Source organism: Oreochromis aureus, linkage group 3 (genome assembly GCF_013358895.1).
Source record: "Oreochromis aureus strain Israel breed Guangdong linkage group 3, ZZ_aureus, whole genome shotgun sequence".
In the NCBI taxonomy this organism is placed as follows: domain Eukaryota; kingdom Metazoa; phylum Chordata; class Actinopteri; order Cichliformes; family Cichlidae; genus Oreochromis; species Oreochromis aureus.
In genome coordinates this window covers 39,952,763-39,972,170 of record NC_052944.1, presented here as the reverse complement: position 1 = coordinate 39,972,170, position 19,408 = coordinate 39,952,763, and positions in this window count along the sequence as shown.

Genomic DNA, 19,408 nt, shown 5'->3' with positions numbered 1-19,408 from the left:
GCTGCGCTGAAGTCTCAAACACAACCTGTCAAAAGGGAAAGGGGGCGGGAAGCATCCAAACAAAGAACATTTCATTCATAATGTTGTCAATCCAAGCCCAGTGTGTATTGATTATTTTTTGTGGTTTGTGTGAAATCCAGGTAATCAGATGTGTCATCGGATAATGGTAGGTGTGGGGCGCTAAACTGGGCATTGAAATTTCATTTCATTTCAAAACAGTATTAAGACCATGGACCAGACCTTTTATTAGAAATTCAACAAGTACTGGCATTAATAGGGATACACTCCTTTCCAGCTGGTGGCGATAATGCTCCAATAAACGAAGAAGAAGAAGACGTGCCAGTCATCATAATTGTTATTTTCCATGGCATTTTTTAAGCGGGTTAAAGCCATCACCTTTGTCCATCTGTATCTGAAAGTGCCACAGGACTAGGGCTGTCCCAAACACACTTTCAGTTGTGGCAGTTGTATCTGTCTGATAAAGCTGTGCTTTTGATTTTTACTCCATCACATGCGATCCGAGCACTGATGCCACAGACACCGCACAGCTGCTAATTTTTTTTTTTGTGGGGAGTGGACGAGAGCACGAGCGCTTTAGGTGAGTAAAAAATACATTCCACAGTACCCGTGTGTTAATGTGCAGGTACACATGCTTCAAATATCAATAATGCGCATCAATTCTGTCACTACCCTGCTTTTGCGCACCACTTTCTTAAATGCGTTTTTCTTGTTAACACACAGAGTACACACCGCTGTGCACAGCGCACGCACACGCAAAGTCAGCTGATCTCATCTGATGCAGATCTGCTCCCATCTGATGCAGATCTGCTCCTTGATCAAGTGACATTTGTCCGGATTTTTGGCACGAGTGGCGATCAGCACCGCAGCTGGATGGCCCGATTTACATACCCAGCGCAGCTGATACTCACCAGAATAATTTACTAAAATTATATGCACTCCTGTTATTAAGTCCAGTTCAGTCTGTTAATGTTGATAATCGTTTCAAACGAACGTTAATAGGTGTGTTGCTAAGCCTAAGAACTTAAATAACAAGCTTGAAATGTACCCGTCCCATTTTCCCCTTTATTGTTTTTCCTCTGTGCTGTAAATCTTCTGTCCAAGAAGAAATCTGAGGCTGCTGTTCTGAGAATGAGCTACCAAAGCTTTTTCTGAATAAATCAATAAAGATCCATTTATGGAAAGCTGTGATGAAGGCAGTTTTGTCTTTAATTATATTCAACAATATAACATATTGTTGTTATAATTTGGACTATAATTTGGACTAGGGCTGTCCCAAACACACTATCAGTCGTGGCCATCTTCCTGATGTATTTGTGGATGTTTGTTGTTTCATCCTGAATAGTGGTTCTGACACTCAGTAGGCTGCAGCCACCTTCATTTCACTTAGTGTAAAGTCTCAGAGTGCTGGATTTGGATTGAAACTTTCCATACATGTTAAAGAGCTTTCTTATCTTGATGCCAGTGGCTTGTTTCTCTTCTTTTAGCCTACTGATTATCCCAGCAGGGGTATAGGTATTAATTGCCTGGATCCTATTCTTCCTATTCAGCTAACATCATGCCATCCTTCAAAACTCTTCGCCTCACTGTGTGTGCAGATGCACTCACACCTGCCTGCTGCCATTCCTGACCAACTCTGCACTGGTGGCACCCATATCCCGCAGCTGAATCATCTTTAGGAGACCTTCTAAGCCTTGCTGGACTTTCTTGAGCGCCCTGAACCTTCTTGACAACAATTAAACCTGTTTCTTAAGAGTTCTTGATGATCCCATAAAAGGTCGATTTAGCTGCAATTTTAGTAGCAACAACATCCTTGCCTGTGAAGCCCTTTTTATGCAACACAATGATGTTGCATTGCAGATAACCATGGTTAACAGCAAGAACAACGATCTCAAGCATAATCCTCACTTTTATTCTAACTCAGTCAGCATAACACAATAGTCTTCAGCCTTGTGTTCATCAACATTCTATTGTTTGTATTGTTTGTTTATTGAAATTATCTCAGCATGTCTTTTTATGGCAGTGATAAATGTAGTGGAAATAGGTTTTTTGGGATTAAGTTCATTTCTATGGCAAAGGACTTGCAAAGAACTTTGTCTCACACATGGGTCCTGGAATATTTACACTGAGGCACAGTCAGTGTCAATCAAGGTGATCCACAGATTGCTCAGTCTGCTTTTACAGTCTTGAGCAACTCCTCTACTTAGCAGTAGCTGGTTTTTTTTTGTTTTTTTTTTGTCTCTCTAGTGTTCTTCCCAATTCTTTTCTGTGCCCAATATCTGCATTAAGCTAGATGCCCATTTATCTTAAATGCTTTGAAGCTGAGACAGATTATTGTTCAAAATCACTGCTGGATTTCTCTAATGAGAGGCATTTTCAAATCGTCATATCTCCTTAACGAAACGAAGTTAAAACATGAGGCTTGTGCCAATATATCTTCACACTCCTGGCGCTAACAATTCAAGAATTTCTTTATCACCTCTTACCGTTTGGCTATGAATTAATAATTTACTGTTGAAAAAGTACATTTGAGGGACCCTTACCATGTTCAGCATTTTTTCAGCTGTCCATTTAAGTTATTACTATTCTGCTAAATCATAGTATTTCTGCTACTTTTCAGTATTTGTGCTATATACAGTATTTCTGGTAAATCATACTATTTCTGCTATTTTATAAGATTTGTGCTAAATATACCATTTCTGCTTAATCATAGTATTTCTATATATTACTGCCTGTTCCCCAGCAAGCAAATCATATCTGAGGGCTGGAACCATTCAAATTTACATATGAGGGCCTGCACGGCTTCCCCGCCAGCTCTAAAATTTGAGGCTCCCCCATTGCGCCTCGCGTCAAGATTGTCTTATGTTTGTTTTCATTTTAATAAGCATGAACAGCAGAGAGAGGAAGACACCCTACAATGAGATGAAACAATATCTTGTAATTTTTCCTGCATATACAATTTTACAGTCATTCACACCATGCTACTAATAACCAGCTCGCAAAGTAAAACATAATGTCAGGTTTTAGTTAATGGACTAAGGCGCAGACCGGGAATCCTTGCAGAGTAGACAGTCAGTTTATTAACACAAACGACACCAGGTGATACTATTTACAATGTGCTGGAGGGAGGGGAATGGGGTCCAGAGCTCCGGGGTATGTGAGGGGAAGGACGGAAATCAGACACACTCCAACGAATCTCTCTCCTCTCTCCACAGCAGGGTAACACAAATCCACTCACTCGTCCACACGATGACAGGCGGGCAGGGAAAGGTCCGGGGTAGATCTGTACAAGAAGAAACTAGAGTTAACGACGAACGGACAGAAACAACTTCTCAGAATTTAACTCACTACGGGCAGAGTGACTGATGCTGATAGCTCAACGATCCAGCGACGAGTAACACAGTGCTGCCGTCTTAAATAGGCCTTGCGATCACCCAGATATGCAGCAGGTGTGGAGATGGCAGGTGCGTGGGCTAGGGGCGGGAGCCTATAATGAGCACCGCCCCGGCAGGTGAGAGAAAGAGAGGGAGACAGAAAAAACAACAAAACACATCTTGCCAAATACAAGATCAGCTGGTGAGGCACAGGGACCATGACAGTACCCCCTCCTCAACGGGAGCCTCCCGGCGACCCACCAGGCTTACCTGGATGCAGGCGATGGAACTCCCTCAGCATGCGCTTGTCCAGGGCGGCCGGCCGAGGGATCCAGGACCGTTCCTCCAATCCTTAGCCTTCCCAATCCACCAGGTACTGGTAGCCATGCCCTCAGCGCAGAGAATCCATGATACAGGTGATAGAGTAGGCTGGCAGACCATCCACGAGCTGGGGGGAGGAGGTGGCCTGGAAGGAGAGCACAGAGGGCTGGACTGGAGAGGTTTAATCTGAGACACATGGAAGACGTTGTGTAGTTTCATGTTGCGAGGTAGTTTGGGCTTTACAGAAACAGGGTTAACCAAAGCAGAGATCTCGAACGGGCCGATAAAGGTGGGAGTGAACTTCTTGGATTCCACCTTGACGGAACGAAGCGTGTGGAAAGCCATACCTTTTGTCCAACAGCATAGGCGAGGGTAGAGAATCGATGGCGGTCAGCAATGCGTTTATTGCGGTCCTTGGTTCGTAATAATGCAGCCCGGGTGGCCTTCCATAACCGACAACATCTACGAAGATGCGCCTGGACTGACGACACTGAGTGTTTGCCTTCGATGGAGGGGAAAAGAGGTGGCTGGAATCCCAGGGAAGCTTCGAAAGGCGACCGGCCCGTGGCGGAGGAGGTCATGCTATTGTTGGTGTTGTTAAGTAATGAATATATAATCTTAAATGCTTATATGCTGATTATATTGGTTTATGTAAGAAAGGCCCAACTCTGAGTACAATCTGTGCTGAAAGGAAACGGCATGCTTTTGCAGAGCGTGCTTTTACAGCTAGAAAGTGAAACCAACTAGGCTGTTTGATCGAAACTTAAAGTGTGGGGTGACGAAGACCGAGTATATAAATAACTAGGCTTCCATTTGTGCTTCAGACCTAGCGTTGTGTGTTTTGTGTTCAGGTCTCCATATCCGGATATGTAAAATAAAGATCATTTTTAAAGTTAAAAGACCAGTTTGAGCCCTGTGTCTTCTTGGCCCTTAAGAATATAAAGAACCAGAATTTAATAGCGTATTCCATCCATGGCAGTTCCTCACTCCTGATGGCCTGGTTGGAACAGGCGTGGCAGCGCAGGGCGGCCTCCAACTCCTGGTTCGCCCGTTCAGACTGGCCATTGCTCTGAGGATGATATCCAGAGGACAGACTGACCTCAGATCCCAATGAGGCGCAGAACTCTTTCCACTATCGGGATGTGAATTGGGGGCCCCGGTCAGACACAATGTCATCCGGAATGCCATGCAGGCGAAAGACGTGATTGATGAGTTGACGTGCAGTCTCCAACGCTGTAGGTAGCTTGGGCAGAGCAACAAAGTGAGCCGTTTTAGAGAAGCGGTCAACGATCGTGAGTATGATTGTATTACCTGCAGAAGGTGGAAGGCCGGTCACAAAATCCAGAGAAATATGGGACCACGGTCTGGTGGGTGTGGGTAAGGGATGAAGAGGACCCGAGGGTGGCTGGTTAGAAGCCTTGTTTTGAGCGCAGACTGCACAAGCGGAGACGAATTCTCTCAGTGTGGGCCACCAGAAGTAGCGCTGCAGGAAAGTAATGGTGCTGTGTATTCCTGGGTGACAGGAGAAATGGGTTGTGTGTGCCCACTGTAATACCTCAGACCTGACGGATTGGGGAACGAACACGCGTCCCGCTGGCCCTCCTGCTGGGTCTGGTTCCCTTCTCTGAGCCTCGCGAATGGCCGACTCGATTTCCAAGGAGATAGCCCCCACTACAAAGGTGGTCGGGAGGATGGGTGCAGGGTCCGCCAGGCCCTCAGAAGTGGAGAACTGTCAGGACAGGGCGTCCAGCTTGACATTGCGAGACCCTGGCCTGTAGGTGATTGAAAAGTGGAATCGCGTAAAAAACAGAGCCCACCTTGCTTGTCTGGCGTTAAGTCTCTTTGCAGATTGCAGATATGCTAGATTTCTATGGTCTGTCCAGACAATGAACGGTTGAGCAGTGCCCTCCAACCAGTGACTCCACTCTTCCAAGGCAAGCTTGATGGCTAGAAGTTCCCGATCACCGACGTCGTAGTTGCGTTCTGCGTGGGTGAGACGACGGGAGAAAAAGGCACATGGGTGAAGCTTACCATCCTTCTCCTGTGAGAGGACTGCTCCTACTCCCGTGTCAGATGCATCTACCTCCACCACAAACTGCAATTTTAGATTGGGCTGGACCAGAATGGGTGCCAAGGCAAACCACTTTTTCAGCTCCTGGAAGGCTGATTGGGCAGCGTCGTTCCACTGGAAAGGAATCTTGGGAGAGGTTAGTTATGTTAAAGGCAGGGCTACCTTGCTATAGTCCCAGATGAATCTCAGTTCAGTTCATTTTTATTTCAAACATTTCAAACATGTGCCTTCACAATCATTACAAAATATCATTTCATTATTTGTTTGAAAAGGAGTAGGCAGAAGTATTTACTTATTTGTCCCTACCCCCTCAAGTTTTACCTCTCATTCATTTAATTTTCTTTTAGTCTTAAATTAAACAAACAACATATGCAAAACAAAACAAAACGTACATAAATCAAAAACAAGAAATAAGCAAGCCCCACCACAGTATAGTTTCTTTCATATGAAAAATACAGAATGTGTATATTTGCAGATTCACAAGTTATGGAAAAACAAACAAACCAAAAAAACAACAAAGAACCACAACACCATTACCAGCAACATTACCGTCCTGGGTTAACCCTGTTTTCTTCATTCTTATACTTATTTAAAATTAGGTTTTTATATTTTATTTTAAACTGGTTTATGTTTTTACTTTCTTTTATTTCTTCTGTTAGACTGTTCCATAATTTAACTCCTGCAATTGAGATAGACATAGTTTTTAAAGTTGTTCTAGCACTTTGTATTTTTAAATTCCATTTCCCTCTTTCTATGAACAATTTACAGATTTCTTTTGGAAGCAATTTATTTCTTACTTTATACATTATTTGCACTGTTTTAAGCTTCACCAAGTCTTGGAATCTAATAGCTTGCATTTTGACAAAGAGTGCATTTGTATGGTCGCTGTACCCCACATTATTTATTAATCTAATGGCCCTTTTCTGTATTATAGTTATTGTTTGTGTGTTACTTTTGTATGTGTTTCCCCAGACCTCTACACAGCAGCTCATATATGGCAGTAGTAAAGCACAGTATAAAATGTGCAGTGCTTTCTGATCCAACATATGCTTTGCTTTCCCCAGGACGGCAACGCCCCGTGCCAATTTCCCCCGAACATAAGTAATGTGTAGCTTCCAACAGAGCTTGTGGTCAATGATCACACCAAGAAATTTTATTTCATTTACTCTTTCTAAATATACATTGTCAACACATATTTCTATTTTGAAGTTTTTCTTTTGGTTTCCAAAAAACATAAATTTGGTTTTATCTAGATTCAATGATAATTTATTTATATCAAACCACTTCTTTAATATCATTAATTCCTGTGTGATCATCTCCAAAACCTGTGGCAATTCCACACCTGAACACAGTATATTTGTGTCATCTGCAAATATTACAAACTTTAAAATCTGCGATACTCTGCAGATATCATTTAAGTACATAATAAACATTTTTGGACCCAGTACTGAACCTTGGGGTACTCCACAAGCTATATCCATCAAATTAGATTTATATTCATTTATTTGTACATATTGTTGCCTATTCCTACATAGCTTTTTAACCATTCCAAAACCACTCCCCTAAACCCGTACCTTTCCAGTTTTTTAATAGAATTTCATGATTAACAGTATCAAACGCCTTCTTTAGATCTAAGAAAGCAGAGCGCAAACCTCTTATTATCCATACATTCCGTTATCTTTTCCATTAAATCTATCAATGCCAAAACTGTTGATCTGTTGCTTCTGAACCCATACTGACTATCTGTCAGTAATTCATATTTTTCCACAAAACTGTCAAATCTTTTTATGAAAAGTTTTTCCAGTATCTTAGAGAACTGGGAGAGTATTGACACTGGTCTATAGTTTGTAAAATGATGCCTTTCACCGGTTTTGTAAATGGGAATAACTTTAGCAACTTTCATTTTTTGTGGAAAAACCCCTTTTTGAAACGACAAGTTGAATATATATTTTAATGGTTTTACAATACCATCAATTACTGTCTTTACTGTTACCATATCAGTATCATTCCAATCTGTACTGGTTTTGTTCTTAAGTCCTCTAACTATGTCATAAATCTCTTTCTCTTCCACTGCTCTTAAAAACATTGAGCTTCTATTCCTTTCAATATTTTCACCAGTGTCCCTTTCTATTCCATCAACCTTTATTTCTTCTGCCAGTTTTGGCCCTATGTTTACGAAGAATTTATTAAAGCCATTTACTATCTCTTCCATGTTATTAATACTTCTTGTCCCTTCTATAAAGTACACAGGGTAATCATTATTCCTTGATTCATTTTTGATTATACTGTTTAATACATTCCATTTATCTCTTGTGTTATCTTTATTGTGTTCTAACCTTTTAATGTAATACTCTCTTTTACAGGATCTCATTATATTAGTTAATTTATTTTTGTAAGTTTTATACTTCCTTTCAGTTTCTATTGTTCTCTTTTTTATGAAGTCTCGATATAGGGTATTCTTTTTTTTTTGCTGGCATTTTGTAGTCCTTTAGTCATCCATGGTCTTCCTGCATAGTTGTGTTTCCTATTGATTTCAATTACTGGGCAGTTTTTATCAAGTAATGTGTTAAATGTTCTTAAAAATCCTTAAGTAAGCTTTATTAACTTCTGTTTGTTCATATACAATATTCCAATCTTGCTTTAAAAGTTGATTTCTAAGACAGTTTAATGTCTTCTCTGTTCTTATTCTTTTGTAAATAATCTTGTGTCCATCGTTGTTCACTTTGCATCTTATGATTGCCATTATAAAGACTGGTAAATGGTCACTTATATCATTGATTAACAGCCCACTTTTTATATTTCCTTCTATTATATTTGTAAATATATTATCTAATAGAGTTGCACAATGAGATGTTATTCTGGTCGGTCTTGTTATCAGTGGAAATAAACCCATGCTGTACATGGAATCAATAAATTCTTCTGTACTCTTATTATGATTTGGATTCAATAAGTCAATATTAAAGTCCCCACAAATAAACATTCTTTTCTGATTTATATTTGTAAATAAGTCCTCCATATTATCCTTAAATCTCTCAATCTTAGATCCTGGTGTTCTATATATACAACTGACAATTAGGTTTTTCCTTTTTTCCATACTTATTTCCACTGTTAAACATTACATCACTCCATCAATAACAGTCGTCATTCTTCCCATTCTTTCGTACTTTAGGTTTTTATCAATGTAAAGTGCAACCCCACCTCCTTTCTTGTTGATCCTGTCTACATGAAGGAATTCATATCCATTTATTTTAAAGTCTTCTTCTTTTCCAGGAGTTATCCAGGTCTCCGATATGGCTATCACCTTGAATGGCTATTCAAACTGTGTTATGTAGTCTTTGATGGATTGAAAGTTTGCATATAAGCTTCGACTATTAAAGTGAACCATTGTTATACCCTGTTCTACCTTGATTTCCTTTTTAAGTTGCTCATTTGTATAATAATTGCATTCCTTTGTCTTATTGTTAAAGAAATTACAATCAGGATCTATGTTGCTGTCATACACCAATGTCTTATTTTCAATATCTATATGAGTTGTTAGTTGAAAATTGTCAGACATCTGCGTTGGTTGTGCACTTGGACGGTCCCATCGTATTTAGCACTGCTTTGCATTCTGATTTATCAGTTATTGTTAGATTTGTATTGTTGATTGTCATTTATGCTTAGAAATATTTACTCATATATGCTTAGAAGTGTATAATCATTTGTAGATTGAAAGAATGTCTCATCCCAGGAGGTCTGTAACAACTCTGTGTAGCATGAAGAGGGGAGTGCGTTCACTCCTCTTCAGAGTGTTCTGGCATAGATCACACACCTCCTAGGAGAGGTCGTATCTTCTCTTGCTGATATATGGTATAGCAAACACACGTATATCTGTTTGAGTCTAAGAGCCTTTTGTTCAGATGTACCGCTAGACTCCTGGCACCAGCTTTGGGGAGTCTTCCTGGGGTTACATCTTGACCTCATACACACATAGATACACACACACACACACACACACACACACACACACACACACACACACACACACACACACACACACACACACACACACACACTCAGGGTATTCTTTGTTCACATGCATACCTATATAAGATGTCATATGTTAATGAACCTATGCATATTCATGTAACCACAATAAAAGAGCAGTGTTACGGGAGAGCGGACGAGAGCAACTGGGGTCAAGCGAAGGAACGGCGCCTGTCCAGTTCTCTCCCGTGCACGTGAAACATTAAGAATGTTGCCTACTCGGGTCTTGCTTGCTGTGTAATCACAGTGCCTTCAACGTTCCAGCGAATAGGTTCAAGCTACAAACCTATCAGTTATATTTTTCTAGTTCTGTCATCTCTTTGATGACTAGAACCTTAGCCTGCTCTGGTGTTCCATTTAACTTAATGAATATTTTACAGTCTGACGTCCAAGTTGACTGTATTTTCTTCTGTTTTCTTAATATTCTTGCTTGTCTTGCAATGTCTGCATTTTTCTTGATTAGATGTTCATTTAAATAAACATTTGTACCTTTTAGCTTTCTTCCTTGCTTGAGCAGTTCTTTTTTCTGTTTTCTATTAACAAAACGAATGATAATAGCAGGTATTTGATTTTTGTTTTTCCTCGGAAGAAGATGGCATCCCTCAATATTTTTACTGTCCATTTCGATACCTTTGCTTTTGAAGAAGGCCATTACCTGCTCTTCCAAAGAGCGTAGCTCTTGCTCAGGTGGCTCCCCTCTCTCTGATGCTGCTACCCGTGCATATGTCTGATGCTTGGTTTCCAGTCCTGTCACTATCACATCATTTACTCTTGAATATTGTTCCAGATCTGACACCCGTCCTTCCAGCATAGCAATCTTCTTGTCCTTTTCCTCGCTCTGCCTTCTTAGTTCTTTAATATCATCCATTAAATTAAGTATCAGTTTTTGTTGTTTTGAAATTGTTGTTATTTCTTCTGACATAAAGTTTAGGGATTTCTTTATGTCCTCCAGTTCCTCCTCATTAATGTTGCTCCTCTTAGGTGGCATCTTATCGGCGTTAAGGCCCGCTGGTTGCGAAGCACCCTTGAGGGTTGCCGAAGCCCGGCCTGTCCTGGCAATTAACCGGCTGTTGGTGGAGCGAGGCTCGGCCTGCCAGCTAGCCTTGCTGGTTAGTCTTGGTACCCGGCGTGGCCTGGCAGCTAGCCTCGTTAGCTGTTGGTAGAGCCTGGCGTGGTCTGGCAGCTAGCCTTGTTAGCTGGTGGTGGAGCCTGGCGTGGCCTGGCAGCTAGCCTCGTTAGCTGGTGGTGGAGCCCGGCGTGGCCTGGCAGATAGCCTTGCTGGCTAGTGGTGGAGCTCGGCGTGGCCTGGCGTGGTCTGGCAGCTCGCCTCGTTAGCTGGTGGTGGAGCCCGGCGTGGCCTGGCAGCTAGCCTCGTTAGCTGGTGGTGGAGCCAGGTGTGGCCTGGCAGCTCCTATAGAAGTTAACGAAGCTGAGGAACCGCTCCAGCTGCCGTCGGTTGGGGGGGTTCAGGTCAATCCATCACGGCTTTTACCTTAGCCGGGTCAGGGTGCAGGTTTCCCCGCTGGATGATGTAACCTACGAAGGCAACTGTGGACACGTGGAACTCACATTTTTTGCTCTTAACGAACAACCGATTATCCAGCAGGCGTTGCAGGACCTGACTGACATGGATTTCATGCTCAGAGTTTTGGAGAAGATCAGGATGTCGTCGAGGTAGACGAAGACGAACCTGTTGATGAAATCCCTCAAAACTGTTATGTGATAGCTGTGTGCAGGCAGGAATAGGACCCAAAATGCAGACACTTGGAGGCGGAACGTGAACTCAAAACGGCTTTAATGCTGAACTCAAAAGGGTAACAAAACTAAGAATACAAAATACACTTACGCAGACAGAACACACAGCTAGATAAGGGTAGATCGCAACCCCGACAAACTGAAACACAAGGCTTAAATACATAGAGGGAGCAATCAGGGAATGGGCAACAGGAGGGAAACACAGCTGGGGCAAATCAGCCCCCCCATAGGGCTGGCTCCCAGGCAGTCCAAACCGAAACACCAAAACAAAAAGCAACCCAACCAGGGTGGGCGGCGTGGCCTGGCAGCTAGCCTCGTTAGCTGGTGGTGGAGCCAGGTGTGGACTGGCAGCTCCTATAGAAGTTAACGAAGCCGAGGAACCGCTCCACCAAAACAAAAAACAACCCAACCAGGGTGGGCGGCGGGGGAACAGGACGGAGAGACCGAAACAGAACAAACACACGGAGCCAAAAACCAAAATACAGGGAACAAGACTCCAAAACAGAGCGAAACTACAGGACCGAGGCCCAGGAACATGTCAAAATGAAACAAACAAAATAGTCCATGAAAGGCGCAGAGGCCCAGGTAACAGTCTCGAACAGGTTCAGGGGGCCAGCCCGGAGGTCAATGGCGGCGACGGCCAGACAGTTCAGGGGGTCGACCATGCAGGAGGCAGTGGCGGCAACGTGGTAACAGTTCAGGGGGCCGACCGTGGGGACGGCAACAGCGGCGACGTGGAAACAGTTCAGGTGACCGACCGTGCGGACGGCAACGGCGGCAACAGGGCAGGTACGGTGGCTGGCCGCGTGAAAGGCAGCAGCGGCAGTGGCGACTGAACAGGGCCGGAGGCCAGCCGCGACAACGATGATGTTCAGCCAACGGCCTGGAAGGTGGCCGGACAGGACAAGGACGTGCGGTCCGGACAGGACAAGGACGTGCGGTCCGGACAGGACAAGGACGTGCGGGCCTCGGAGGCTGGACCGGACAAGAATGAAGACTCGGAGGCTGGACCAGACGAGGAGGAAGGCGCTGCATGCATCCTAACAAAAACATCATAGAATGGCACAACTAGGTACTCAAAGTGCCCAAGGTGAGTATTGAAAGCGGTCTTCCACTCATCGCCCTCTCGGATCCAAACCAAGTGATACGCATTCTTCAAGTCCAATTTGCTGAAAACGGTTGCCCCCCTGGAGCAGCTCAAAAGCAGAGGTAAGAAGTGGGAGTGGATATTTATTCTTGATGGTTATGTCATTCAATCCACAGTAGTCTATGCACGGGCGGAGAGACTTGTCTTTCTTCTCGACGAAGAAAAATCCTGCTGCTACAGGTGATGAGGGCGCGCGGATTATGCCGGTGGCGAGCGACTCAGTAATGTATGTCTCCATAGCTTCCTGCTCCTGTAGAGAGAGGCTGTAGAGACGGCTTGTGGGCAACGGCGCTCTGGGGTGCAGGTCGATTGCGCAATCGTAAGGCCGATGTGGAGGCAACTACTGGGCCCAATCCTTGCGAAACACCTCGGCGACATCATGATAAACAGGGGGCACTTTGGACAAATCGGAGGAGGTGGGTGACTCTGCGGAGGAGGCAGGTGTGTGAGGCGGTGAGGCAGACTTAAGGCAGGTCATATGACACTCCTCCGCCCACCCCATAATGCATCCCTTAAGCCAATTAATGCTCGGGTTCTGTTGACGAAGCCAGGGGTGCCCGAGCAGTGGTGTCCGAGTGGCTTTGAACACAAAAAAAACAAATTTCCTCGGAGTGGTTACCAGACAGAGTGAGAATGACAGGCTCGGTGACGTGAGTAATGTTGGGTAGGCGCTGTCCAGATAATGCAGTGACATGCAGGGCGTGGGGAAGAGGATCCTGGGCCAGCTGAAGGCGGTGAGCTAACTCAGAGTCTATAAAATTCTTTTCCACCCGTGAATCTATCATGACTGAGAGGATGTGACATTTGGTGTTGACTGAGAGCTTGGCAGATAGCATTAACAGTGGAGGCGATTTGTCTTGGCTGAGACCGCCCACCAGCACTCCTACCGTCACTGGTGGGCGTGACCTTTTGTTCGTGAGGGGAAGGAGGCAACCGCATGTCCCTTGTGACCGCAATAGAGGCACTCACCGGCAGTGATGCGACGCTGGTGTTCTGTGGCTGAAAGATGTGAGCCTCCTATCTGCATGGGTTGCTCTCCTCCATCTGCGCTCTCTGCTTGCCGGGAAGAGCTGTGCTCCGATGAGAGCCAGCCCCAACTGCCCCGCAGCCTCCTGGGAATTGTAGTGTCGTCAGACGAGCAGGCTCGTAGTCGGTCATCCATCTTAATGCATAAAGTCATTAACTCAGTAAGAGCGGTGCGACTAAAAAAAAATATTTGGTCGGACCGGTGCAACCAACTGTTCGGGTAACAAGAAAAAAAAAAATCTCTGCAACTCTCCGTGTGGTCAACAACAGACACACATTATTCCCCTATCGTGGACTAAACCAATCAGAGATAGTCAGGGGTGGGACCTCTCTGATTGGCCGTGGTCCAGTTGAAAGTGCAGGTGGAAGAGGGAGGTGGGTAGTTTGAATAAAGTGATATCGATTCATTAAATCCTGAATCGACTTTTAAATATAACTGTGTTTTGCCAGAAACGCCAGATTCTCAGGTTAAAGCTCACAGAACTATTTCAACAACCACCACACAGCAAATGAGAGCAGGTACACGGATTCCACACAAAGACGTAAACACAGAGCGGACCCGATGCATCAGAATCAACTTTGTCTTTCTCGGCTTTCTCACCCAACGGCCCGCAGACCGGCACACTGTCGGTGCTCAGCGATTCTGATGCGTCGGGTCCGCTCTGTGTTTACGTCTTTTTGCGCTGATTCTGAGCTGCAGGTGTTGTCTCTCTCCAACCAAAATTCACCGAGCCAGCAGCAAAAGAAGCAGCAAACTGCGCTTCACATTTGATCAATGTCGTCATGAGTTTTGCCTCTGAGTTTTGCTGTTTTGCTTCCACCACGATAAAAAATCACAATTCGTGCACATCTCTCTCTCTCTCTCTCTCTCTCTCTCTCTCTCTCTCTCTCTCTCTCTGTACTTCAAGAACAGTTTCCCGTCTCCAATCTGTTTTCTGCATTATTCATTCGCTTATTACCCACCAGTCTACCGTTGTTCACAGCGCTGTCAGCCGCTGTCTTTTTCTTTTTCTCACTTAAATGACCTCGGACAAGAAAGCCTAATTTCTGCTGTTCAATACTGAAGAAATTTAAACTTTTTAAAATTATGCAGAATATTGCAGAATATTTTTAAGGTTATCTGCTATAAAAAGTCAGGCCAGATAAATCTCCTTCATGTTTTTCTGTGTTTTATTCTCAGTTACTTTAACACAAAGGCATCTGCTGTGATGTTCACAATTCTGATGAAGTCTTACATGTGTCAGTACTGATAAATGATCAGAATTATAATATTTCTGACTGTCTGGGGCTAAGTTGAATCGAATCAGGACTTTGAGAACCGGAATCGAATGGATTATAGAAATCAGTGATGATGCCCAGCCCTAGTGAGCAGCCTAGGCCTGACAGAAATGGATGTAGCTGTGGGTAATAAGAAAAGATGAAAAGAACTATTGATAACTTTTTTGTTAAGGCCTGATCCGTCTGAAATTCATAGCCAGTGCTCTGACACGGTGCCATCAATCTTTGAATGCTGAAAAAGGACAGTGTATCCAGAAAACACATTATATGCTGTGATAAGATAAGATAAGATAAGATAACCTTTATTAGTCCCACACGTGGGAAATTTGTTTTGTCGCAGCAGGAAGTGGACAGTGCAAAAGTTATGAAGGAAAAATTAGAATAAGATAAAATAAGAATAAATACAGTACACAACTGTACAGAATAGAATAAAATAAAATACTATATACAGTAGAATAAAATAGAATAAAATATACAATAAGATAAAAATAGAATACAAATGCTATATACAACTGAGTAAGAATACAACGATGCCAGAAAGATTATTGCACATTAGTGTTATTGCACATGTGTGGATGTGTGTGTTTGATCAGTTAAAGTCTTTATTGTGGAGTCTGACAGCAGTGGGGAGGAAAGACCTGCGAAATCTCTCTGTCCCACACCGTGGGTGCCGCAGTCTCCCACTGAAGGAGCTGCTCAGTGCTGTCACAGTCTCATGCATGGGGTGGGAGATGTTGTCCAACAGGGATGACAGCTTAGCCACCATTCTCCTGTCACTCACCACATCCACTGGGTCCAGAGGGCATCCCAGAACAGAGCTGGCCCTTCGGATCAGCCTGTTCAGTCTCTTCCTGTCCCGGCAGAGATGTTGCCGCCCAGCAGACCACACCATAAAAGATGGCTGAGGCCACCACAGAGTCATAGAAGGTCTTCAGGAGTGGGCCCTCCACTCCAAACGACCTGAGTCTCCGCAGCAGGTACAGCCTGCTCTGCCCCTTCCTGTAGAGGGCGTCTGAATTATGAGTCCAGTCCAATTTGTTGTTCAGATGAACACCAAGGTACCTGTAGCTGTCCACAGCCTCGATGTCCATACCTTGGATGTTCAGTGGTTGCAGTGGAGGATGTTTGTGCCTGCGGAAGTCTACCACCAGCTCCTTGGTTTTACTGGCATTGATCTGGAGGTAGTTCAGCTGGCACCAGTCCACAAAGTCCTGAGTCAGTCCTCTGTACTCCTTGTCGTCCCCATCAGTGATGAGGCCGACTATTGCAGAGTCATCAGAGAACTTCTGCAGGAAGCACTGGGTGGAGTTGTGGGAGAAGTCTGCAGTGTAGATGGTGAAGAGGAACGGAGCCAGAACCGTTCCCTCTGGGGCCCCGTACTGCAGGCGACCCTGTCCGACACACAGCCCTGAGTCCTCACATACTGTGGTCGGTCGGTGAGGTAGTCCAAAATCCAGGTAGTGAGGTGATGGTCCACTCCAGAGTTCTCCAGCTTGTCCTTCAGAACCAAGGGAAGAATAGTGTTGAAGGCACTGGAGAAATCAAAGAACATGATTCTCACAGTGCTCCCAGTGGTCTCCAGGTGAGCGAGGGAACGATGTAGGAGGTGAATGACGGCATCATCCGCTCCAATGCCAGGTTGGTAGGCAAACTGAAGTGGGTCCAGTGATGAGCTCACAAGGCGCGAAGCTGAGCCAGGACCAGCCGCTCTAGGGTCTTCATCAGGTGGGATGTCAGAGCCACCGGCCTGTAGCTGTTGAGGTCCTTGGGGCGTGAAGTCTTTGGCACTGGAACAACACAGGAGGTTTTCCAGAGCTGTGGGACTCTTCCCAGCCTCAGGCTCAGGTTGAAGAGGTGCTCCATCACACCACACAGTTGGTCCGCGCAGGACCTGACGACCCTTGAGCTGATGCCATCTGGACCCGCTGCCTTCTTGGCGTTAATCCTCCTCAGTTCCCTCCTAACCTGGGTGGTTGAGAGAGACAGGCTGGAGCCTTGTGTTGATTGTGTATTGGATGCTGTTGTTGGGAGTGGGAGGGGTGAGCAGGGTGAATAGAGGAGGTGTGAAGTGTCTGAGGTGTCAGAGGTGGAACAGCAGCAGTGGGGGTGGGTGAGTCTGCAGCCGATGTTGGAGACTGCCTCATGGCTGAATCAAATCTGTTGAAAAATGATTCAGTTCATTTGCCCACCTCACATCCCTCCCAGGCAGAGAGTTCTGATGTTTGTGGCCGAGATGGTTCTGAGGCCTCTCCAGACTTCACCAACGTTGTTTTGCTGAAGCTGGTTCTCCATCTTCTGCCTGTAGCTGTCCTTCCCATTCCTTATCAGTCCCCTCAGCTCTCTCTGCACCCTTTTCAACTCCTCTTTGTCTCTGGATTTGAAGGCCCTCCTCTTCTGCCTGAGGACAGCTTTAATTTCTGTGGTAATCCAAGGTTTGTTGTTGGAGAAACACCGTACAGTCCTGGTAGGTGCGGTGTTATCCACACAGAAATTAATATAGTCAGTAATGCATGTAGTAAGGCTGTCGATGTCCTCTCCGTGGTCGTCACAGATCACCTCCCACACAGTGGACTCAAAACAATCCTTAAGAGCCTCCTCGCTCTCCTCCGACTATCTCTGTACTGTGCGGGTGGCTGGTGGCTCCCCTGCGCACTAAGGGCTCATACACAGGGACAAGGTGCACCAGGTTGTGATCAGATCTGCCCAGGGAGGAGAGGTGATGAACTGTATGCCTCTTCAGCATTGGCATACAGTAAGTCCAGTGTTTTATTGTCTCTGGTTGGGCAGGTCACATACTGGGTGAAGGTGGGCAGTGTGGAGTCCAGTGAGGCGTGATTAAAGTCCCCTGATATTATGAGAAGGGCTCTCGGAGATTGTGTTTGCAGTCTGCTGACCACAGAGTGGAGAGAGTCACAGGCTGCATCCGCGTTGGCGAGGGGGGACATACGCTGTTATCGCGATAACATGCGAGAATTCCCAGGGCAGGTAGTACGGACGCATGCTAACGGCTAACAGCTCAATGTCTCTGCTGCAGAGTTGTTCTTTCACAGTGATGTGCCCAGGGTTACACCATCTGTCATTCACAAACACTGCCAGTCCCCCTCCTTTCCTCTTACCGCTGTCTCTCGTCCTGTCCGCTCGCAGCAGCTGGAATCCCGGTAGTGTCACGCTCGTGTCCGGAGTTAGCGGTGTTAGCCACGACTCCGTTAGCATCATGATGCTACATTGCCGATACTCCCTCTGTGACCAGGTTAGCGACGTGAGCTCATCCATCTTATTGGGCAAAGATCTTACATTTCCAATAATTACAGAAGGAAGAGATGGTCGATAACGTCTCCTTCTCGGGCGACGGCGCTCCTTCCCAGCACAACACCCCCGTCTTTTCCTCCTCAGCTCGCTGGGAATGTCGGGTCTGTCCGCCGGCAGTACAGCTGCGGGACGCAGCGCTAACAGCTGATCCTTACCGTAAACAAAAATGCACTGCCCAAGTGTCCCCTCTCCCCACTGCCTTTCAGCAGCATGCAACAGCAAACAGGTCGTCAGAGGAGGCCAAGATGATGATTAAGTTTAACATTTTCTACAATATTGACAAAGCAATTTAAGCACAAGATTGTTAGTTTATAATTTAGAAATGAATATTGTCTGTATGGACTGCAATTCCCCCCTCAAAAAAGAGCACATGTAAAACTGCGGTGTTAAGCGATGCGGTTGAAAAATTTGAGTGTGCCTAACTTTTGTGCCAGTGCGCCTAACTTTTTAAAGTTGGGCGCACCGTGCTCTATGGCAAAAAGTTAGTCTAGAGCCCTGGAGAGTCAGGGAGATTGTGCATAATGAGTTCATCTTTCACCTCTTCACGAACATTGTTAAGTAGCGCACTCCTTAGAGCCTCCTGTCCCCAGCCTGTCTCTTCAGCCAGAATCGAAAAATCTATAGAATGGTCTTACATGCTTTGCTTACCGTGCTTGAAGTTTAGCAGACAAAGTGCGGCAGCTTCAGCGCCAGAGCCCTTATTGAACACAGTCTGGAATTTTGACAGAAAGTCAGCATAGGAAATCCCGGGGTCCGAGTTAAGTATCACCTGAGCCCACTTTAAAGCCCGGTCCCGCAACAATTGGACAAAAAAGGTTATTTTGGCCCCATCGTTATTATGGAAGCGCCGCTGCTCGCGGAAAACAAGAGTACATTGGGCCAGAAAACCAGCACACTTGTCCGACTCACCCGTAAAAGGTTTCGGAGTGGGCAGGTGTCCATCTGAAGGTGGCAAATGTGCCACCCCACATCACATCAAGAACTCCACCGACTTCACCGACAAGGTCCAGAAACTTACCCTGGATCCAGATGAAATCATGGTGTCCTTTGATGTAGTCTCTCTCTTCACTTGCATACCCACCA